This window comes from Solanum tuberosum, unplaced genomic scaffold, assembly GCF_000226075.1.
Source record: "Solanum tuberosum cultivar DM 1-3 516 R44 unplaced genomic scaffold, SolTub_3.0 scf00422, whole genome shotgun sequence".
NCBI lineage: Eukaryota > Viridiplantae > Streptophyta > Magnoliopsida > Solanales > Solanaceae > Solanum > Solanum tuberosum.
The window spans coordinates 386,776-395,448 of NW_006239341.1; positions in this window are offsets into that span (position 1 = coordinate 386,776).

Sequence of the window (8,673 nt, forward strand, 5' to 3'; positions counted from 1 at the left end):
AATTGTATAAGTTAGACGGGTCATTAGATACTATTTAACAAAATGTATATGTAAACATTGAAATAAGATATATATAAATAACAAATTTCACTATACAAACATGTAAGGATGGTATAGCTATATGGGAAAAGTGTCCAGAATAGCAAACATTTAAACCATATAAAATGATATAGCTACTGTTTAGCAAAATTCTAATTCGCAGCTATAGCTATAGTTTCTCCCAATTTTTCTATTAGTTTGATTTGTATAATTTGTCTGATTTGTATAAATCCAGAATTTATATAATTCGGTTCCTGATTGTATATATCCAGAATTTTGTATAGGCTTACCCTAGCTATTTGTATAAGATTTATGAAAAAATCATAATAAATTACTTTGTTTGTATATTGACAAGTGAAATATACTAACGGAGTTCTGAAAAATTTCTAAATGTATAAATACATAATTTGTATGTACTTACCGTATTTGTATATTCGCAAACCAAATATACAAACGAACATAAATATACAACCACATCCTCTATAGCAAACAAAATTATAGTTATGGAGTGCAATTATCGAAACTATAGCTATAGAGCCTTATTATGTCTATTATGTTTGCTATTTCTGAAATTTTTCAATTATATTGAATAATTGTTATAGTTACACAATTGTTATAATTGTTTATTAATTATGTAATATATACAAATAATTTAGATTACAACTCATTTGCTATCTCACATATAAATTAAATTATACATATATCGATTAAAAAAAAGGAAAACAAAGTTATACCTCAAAATCTTCAATTAAATTATACATATACAGTAAAAAAATGAAAACAATGTTATACCTCAAAATCTTCTACTTCTTGTTAGTCCATGGTATATAACCTTTTCGTTGTATTCCGATCAACAAAGTAACATCAATGGATTTTGATGTTGAACTCTTACAATGTTCTTACAATTAGATTTGGCAATGGAATCTGCAATTTTAAAAATAAAACTTGAGTTAAACCCAAAGAAAAAGACGGAGGAGGGATGGATGAAATTTTTAAATTTTGAATTTTGATTCGCTTGAGTGATTTAGGGGAACTGAGAAATTTTAGGAGCAAATTAAGTGGGTGTGATAAGAGAGAACGTTGATTAGCATAAAAGGAGAAAAAGTTTCTACAAGTTTTGTATCAAAATGAGGGACCTGACTGATTTCACGTATCAGGTCACTTCATCCAATACTAAGTGCCAACGATCGTGAGTAGTAATATAACTCAACTAAGTGAGTTGGGATCGTTCCCACAGGGAGTGGTTTGAGAATCAAAAGTCAAACATGAATATGTTCAAGTCAATCATAGGTAAAAATATTTACGAATAAAAGCATAGTTCAAGTTTGGGGTGACACAAGGGTCAAATAATAGGGGGATTTTGGTTGTAATTAACAACTACAACAACAAATAACACGAAAATAGCAAATATAGAGATAGATTCTTGGGATGTGATTGGATTATGGGCTAAGGTAGGCAAATAGGTAATTGCAATTGATAGTAAATAGCTATAAATCAGTGAATAAGCTATACTTTAGTGGGGGTAAACTTTCTCTCGAACAATTTACCCCAAATCAAATTGGTTTCTCTCGAATACCAATAAGCAGCAATTAAGAACTCTCTCGAGCTGACTGTGTGGAAAAGGGTTTAGGGTTCACTCTCTCGAGCTGAACCCATGACAACCTAATACCCACAGACCACCAAATCAGTAATCTTGGTTTTAAAACCTCTCTCTCGAGCAAGCCAAAAACACGAAGGTAGAGTTGCATTTGCAACTACAACCCTTTAGATTAAGTCACAATTACTGAATCGAATCACTTTTAAACAACATTTACACTATCAAATAACAATACCCAGCAGCTAAATCAATCCATAATCACATAATCACACCCCAAGAATTGGGGTTTTAGCTAGACATAGTAAAAAGGTAGAAATTGTTACCAAATTGTGTTTCCATCAACTGGGTACGATTAATATTGTCTTTACAAAGGTCTAAGATGAAGAATCGTCAACACCTACTTCCAATTTCTCGGAAATAGAAATCTTCAAATCTTTAAAATTAAGGAAAATATTGTCTCTAAACTCAGTTCTAAGCTTTCTACTCAAAAACTGATACCTAAAATAAAATATTGAAAATTGCATAAAAAAACATAAAGATAGATACTAAACTAAATATTCAAAAGTGTATTTATAGTAGCCAAAAATGTATTGCGAAGGACCATTCGGCGCAATAAGTTGAGATCGCCGATCCACTCGGCAATCCGCCCTTTGGTCAGTTCCATCGCCTTTTTACTTTAGCCTTCAGTGACTTCAAGTTCTATAACTTTGGGCACTATGGCACTGCATCGTGGAATCGTTCGGCGACTCGCCGACTACTCCTTTCTATCGCCGACTTGATTTTATCCTTCAGGGCTTGGCACACTGGAACATTAGGCGAGACCATGGCCGTTCGGCGACTCGCCCAATGGTATAGGCGATCCTCAGGCCTTCTTTTCTTCATTCTTTCAGCTGCCTTGTTCCTTTTTGCTCTTTAGTATCCATGCTTTGTTCCTCAATCCAAATACCTGAAATTCCCGGATTTACATCAATTATTGGCACAAAATATTCATTTGAGGACACTAAAATCTATTAAAATAAAGCCCTAAATGAGTCAAAAATGTGGACTCATCAACACCACCAACTTAAACTTTTAGCTTGTCCTCAAGTAGAACTCAAGTTCAACAGTTCAAAAAGGATGTCTCAAACAGTGCTACATAAGACTCAATCATGAATGCACACAAAAAGACTCAACTTACTCATGCAAGGATCAATTGTGCACTCAAAAATTCAAGTTCTGACTCACCATTATCAAAGAATCTCAAGCTCACAATACTTGCTTCAAATGCAACTTCAAGCTCAACAAAGGTGTTCAAATGCCCTCACAAAAAGGATGATTCCATATTCACAGATAATGGTTCACAAATTAAAGCTCCGGAATCAAATGCAACGCTCACACTCACAAAGATGAACACAATGCATGATTTTACCCATAAGTTTGCCCTTATTTTCCATCCAACAATTGTTTCAGCTCACTGAAGATCAAAAAAGTCTTTTCAAGGCTTGTAATGGGGCTGAGTGCACGGGTATGGTCATTTAGGCTCAATGGTTGTAATCCTCATGAAATGTGGTGTGAACAACACTTTCTTTCCTTTTCTTTATCATTCTCCTTTGTGCTCACAAGTCACCCATTATTCATCTTCCATGGACTGTTGGATACCCCATTTTCTTTTCACTTTCACAACTTTAATCCACAACTTTTTCGTTGTTTTTCATTCTTTTCTTCTTTTTCTCTTTTTTTTAAAATATATATGGAGGGGTTCCATTTTTTTCTCAAAACCATGGGTCAAAGGGGACTTTCTTGCACTTCTTGATTTACCTTCTTTTTTCACCACACCCCAACTTAGGCTTTTGGCCTAAGTTGGCTATTCAAACTAATTCATGAGGATCATGGGTAATGGATAAAGAAAGGTCACAATTTCATCAAGTTTCTTCCAAGAAAAGGTCAAGGCTCAAAGGGGGTTCAAGCGAGGATCACACACCTACAAGGTAGGCCACAAAAGAGGTATAATGTCAAATTGTTTCACATTCTTCAAAGTTGCCTAAGATCATATCAAGAGATTGCATCACTTAGTCAACCGGACTAACAAGGCAAATTCTAGGTGTCATCATGCATGGTACACGGTAAGCTCATCACACAAGGCATTTACACCAATGTCAAACAAGACTCCACACTTTCGCTAGTGTGCAATGTTCATCACAAGAGACTCAATTTGATATTTGGCTAGTCACAACGAGATGCAAAGAGTTAACATATCTATGCAACTTCATTTAGCCTCATCGTTACCGCATATTCATTTTTTTTTATTATGAGCACTATTCGAGTCATCAATATTGATCAAGATCGATACTCAAATTTGCAAGAGAACAACCATATTCAAACACAATCAAGAGGTGGCACAATTTTTTTGGATGGGTCCAAAAATCATTCACAATTTAAAACAAGGAGCCACAAACTCAACTATCCACAAAATGCAGTATAAAACACAATTTATAGCTCAAAACCCAAATATATACACAAAAACAGAGTCACAAAAGAGGGGCCTCACCCCACCACAAATAAAAATCATTTGTCCTCAAATGTAATCAAAATAATATCCAAAAATCAAAATAATGTAAGACAAAGAGGGTAGTAAAGAAGGGATCCTGTCTACTCAGTCACTCCATCTGTCTGGGCATCAGTGCCCAGTGCAACAATCTGGATTTGGGCATCAGTGCTCGGGGTCACCTCAGAAGTAACAGTAGTTGCACTAAGGTCAACCAAAGAGATCTGCAGAGCTGCATCTATCATGGCCTCCTCAGTCTCAGTAAGGCCCTCATATGAAACCTCCTCAGCAACGCCATGCATCTCCTCATCCGTCTCCGCCTCAGACTCAGGCTTAGCTGGCTCAAATAGCTTATCGGGAATCTCCACCGTCCCAAAGATCATAGACATATCGGTGGACTTCAGCTGGTCCACATCTCTCCTCAACCCAGCAATAGCATCCTTTAAAGCCGTCACCTCCTCGGTGGCCCCTTGGCCACGCTCACACACCGCTATCCTAACCGCCAGGGCATCAATGGTAGCACTCAATAGTGTCACAACATCAGCCAGGGCAGTCTCGATCATGCCAGGAATGGAGGCCTCGAGTCTGGCAGCCTGACGATCGGCAGAGTGGGAAAGCTGCCCCATCCGGAGTAATGAAGCCTGAGTTAGCAGAGTCCGAGAGACAGCAGCAACAGGTCTAGGAGGCAGTGCAGTAGTAGAAGAACCTGGAGTATTAGAAGGGACAACAATAAGGATACCTGAAGGCCCAGGGGTCGGAATAGGCAAAGATGCCTCTGCAGGAAAGTGTCCACCGGTGTTGCCTGCTTCTTTCTTTGTGGTATCAATGCTCCATAAGCAGCATAGATCTCCCAGACCCAATTTGGGATATACGGGCCATGGGGCTTTGTGAAGATCTGGAACTTATGAGACTCCAGCCATCTCATAATCTCGGGGTACCTATCAATCACCCCATATGTGGGCAGGCGCTTCTCCTCAGTGATTGTTCTCAGCCCCTTAGTCTTTAATCTGTTCATAGACTCTGGGGGAGGACCCTGAACTGGTGGTGCAAGCACCACTGCCTATGCTGGAACTGGAGGAGAAGAAGTGGTGGGTTGAGGAATCTTGATCCTAGACGGATCGTTCATTCTTTTTTATCATAAAATTTGCTACAAGCTCATCATCATCAGAAGCTGCACTCTGGGGTTCCATGTGCTCACCCTCACTCTCAAAAGTAGTGAGGTGAGTGGCGTACATTCTGTCACTGTCGAAGCTGGCCTCCGGTGACACAGGTGCTTTGCCTTTACCCTTGCCTTTCCCACCAGTTGTGGGAAGTTTGGTAGTTGTTCCCTTGGATGCAACTGCATCTTCATTGAGTTTAATCCCCTTAACCTACTTTCGGGGTGGCATATTTATCCCACTAACTTTTGGTCTAGCCATGTATGTAAGGCATTTAAGAAAGTTATAATTAATTCAGTAAAACACAGAAGAAAACAGTTGCAGACAAACCCGCTGAACTGGTCGGCGAGCCGCCGAATCACTTTGGCGAGCTAGATCTGGCTCGCCGAAAGGATTGGCTCAAAACTTTCAGAAAGATTTGGCACGTCGGTGATCTAAGGCCTTTCGGCGAATCACCGACATCCTTTGCCTAGCAAGGATTAGCTCGCCGAAAGTTACAGTACAATTTAAGCTACAGGGGTGCAGACAAAGGGCGATCAAGAAGAGTTTCGGTGAGTCATCGAGTGCCTTCGGGGACCTCAAGCTTCTCGCCAAAAGTTACAGAGCCAATTAATAAGTAAAGCATGAAATTAAAGGCAAGATGAGCGATTTTTTTGAACCGCCGAGTGGTTCGGCGAGCTCTACCCAACGTGCCTAATTTCAACCCAACTTCTCAAATTCGACCCCGCAACCCCCAAAAACAAAATCAAAGAATGCACAACTCAAATTAAAACAAGACCCATTATACTCATTACCTCGGGATACTCAGACTTGTCCTGGTTTTGCCAAATTTGGCCATTTGACAACTTTTGCCCTTAAGGATGACGTCGCCCGCTCTATCATTGGGAAAATTTTGTCATTTGGCACAACTGCGGGTTACTTAGACTTCACCTGACTAGACCCAACAACATGCAAGCTCAACCCCACAAGATTTCATTCATTTTAAGGCACAAAATTACGGGAATCTAACATTAAAGGCATTACGGTCAAGATTATTGAATTAAAACAGGCAATCAAACATTTTAATCCTATCAGAGAGGCCCATCACATGAAAATACGATAAGATCATTTGCATAAGAGTACAGTTTCAATAAAAGTAAACTCGGGGTTTGAAAAACCAACCTTTTATGCCGAATAATAAAGACTGAAATGCTAGGCGGCAAAGTAATTCCAATCCGAGCACAAATCAACGACTAAAATACTCTAAAAATTCAAAAATATAGAAACTAATGTGCGGGTGTGAGTTTGGGAAGACAAAAAGTGAGGGAAAGTGAAAGAGTTGGGAGTTTAAATCTTTGGCCTGTTAAAAACCGTCCAGTTCTGACGTTAGTCGTGCTCGCCGACCCACTTGGGGATATGCCGAGTAGTCACTTTCCTCACCGAGTGTTATAGGACCTCCAGTTAATGTGGGGGTCCAAACGACGGACTAGATCACGATCGCCGACCATGTCGGCGATTCACCAAGTTGTTCCTGGGCTCACTGAGTTTTACAGACTCCAATTTAAAATTGTCTTACGTCTAACTGCGGTCCAAGTCGGGCTCGCCGACCTCTTTGGCGATACACCGACTGGACTTTGGGCTCGCCAACCTACACTTTTCACACACCCTCCACACTTTAACCTGCACAATCAACACACCATTATTTACCAAAACAAAAATAAAGAAATAAAGGGGTCTTGGGTTGCCTCCCAAGCAGCACCTTAGTTAATGTCGCGGCACGACGCAAGTCCATACTAAAACCTCATTCTTGGGTTGACCTTAGTGTCACTAGGCAACCCCTCTTTATGTTGTAAGTAGAGACACGACAGGACTTGGTTTATCTGGGTGTCTTGTAGCTGAATAATCATGGAATGGGAGGTTTTCATCTGATTAAGCATTAAGACATTCACTTTTATCTCATTCAACACTCTATCTTGTTCTTCGATTTTGTGTAGAATATGTGAGAGGACCTCTTCATTTTGTCCACCCTCTTGCTGCTTCATCTTTTGACACTCGTGAGGGGGAAGGTACTTGTCCTTCTTTTTGGACCTTGATTCCAACTCCATGAGCTTCTTGGATAAGACATCCAGTTGAGCCAACAATACGGCCCATTCTTGGTCTTTGTCTGTCTCATTGTTGGGCTTTAATCATGCCATCAAAGAGTTGGGCTACTACTTCAACTGCAAAAAGTTGATCAACAACGCTTCTATTTTTGGAACCAAGACCTCTATAGAAGCATTCCATTAGAAATTTATGTGGCATTCCATGAGGTGGGCACTGATGCAATAATAAATCTCGGCCACATCTCATGGATAGTCTCACCCCCAATTGCTTGAACGTTAGGAGGTTATACCTAAGATTCAAAAATCTCAAAAGGGGGTGGTCCATTTGGTCACCGTTCACACTCATTTTTCCTGTTTCAACACATAAGCACGCAAAACAAAACTAAAATTAAGTAAGTTCAACTATGACTAACAAGAACAAAATTTAACTAAACTAAAGATTCTCAATTAACACCAATCCCCGACAGCGGCGCCATTTTGATTTCACGTATCAGGACACCTCATCCAATACTAAGTGCCAATGATCGTGAGTAGTAATATAACCCAACTAAGTGAATTGGGATCATTCCCACAGGGAGTGGTTTGAGAATCAAGAGTCAAGCATGAATATGTTCAAGTCAATCATAGGTAAAAACATTTATGAATAAAAGCATGGTTCAAGTTTGGGGTGACACAAGTGTCAAATAACAAGGGGGTTTTGGTTGTAATTAACAACTACAATAATAAACAACACGAAAATAGAAAATATAGAGACGAGTTCTTGGGATGTGATTGGATTATGGGCTAAGGTAGGCAAATGGGTAATTGCAATTGATAGTAAATAGCTGTAAATCAGTGAATAAGCTAGACTTTAGTAGGGGTAAACTTTCTCTCGAATAATTTACCTCGAATCAAATTGGTTTCTCTCGAACACCAATAAGCAGCAATTAAGAACAACATTCGCTTTAGTCTATTCACTCTCTCGAGCTGAACCCATGACAACCCAATACCCACAGACAATCAAAACAGTAATCTTGGTTTTAAAACCTCTCTCTCGAGCAAGCCAAAAACACGAAGGTAGAGTTGCATTTGCAAATATAACCCTTTAGATTAAGCCATAATTACTGAATCAAATTACCTTTAAACATCATTTACACTATCAAATAACAATACCCAGCAGCTAAATCAAACCATAATTACATAATCACACCCCAAGAATTGGGGTCTTAGTTAGACATAGTAAAAAGGTAGAAATCGTTACCAAATTGTGTTTCCATCAACTGGGTAAGATTAATT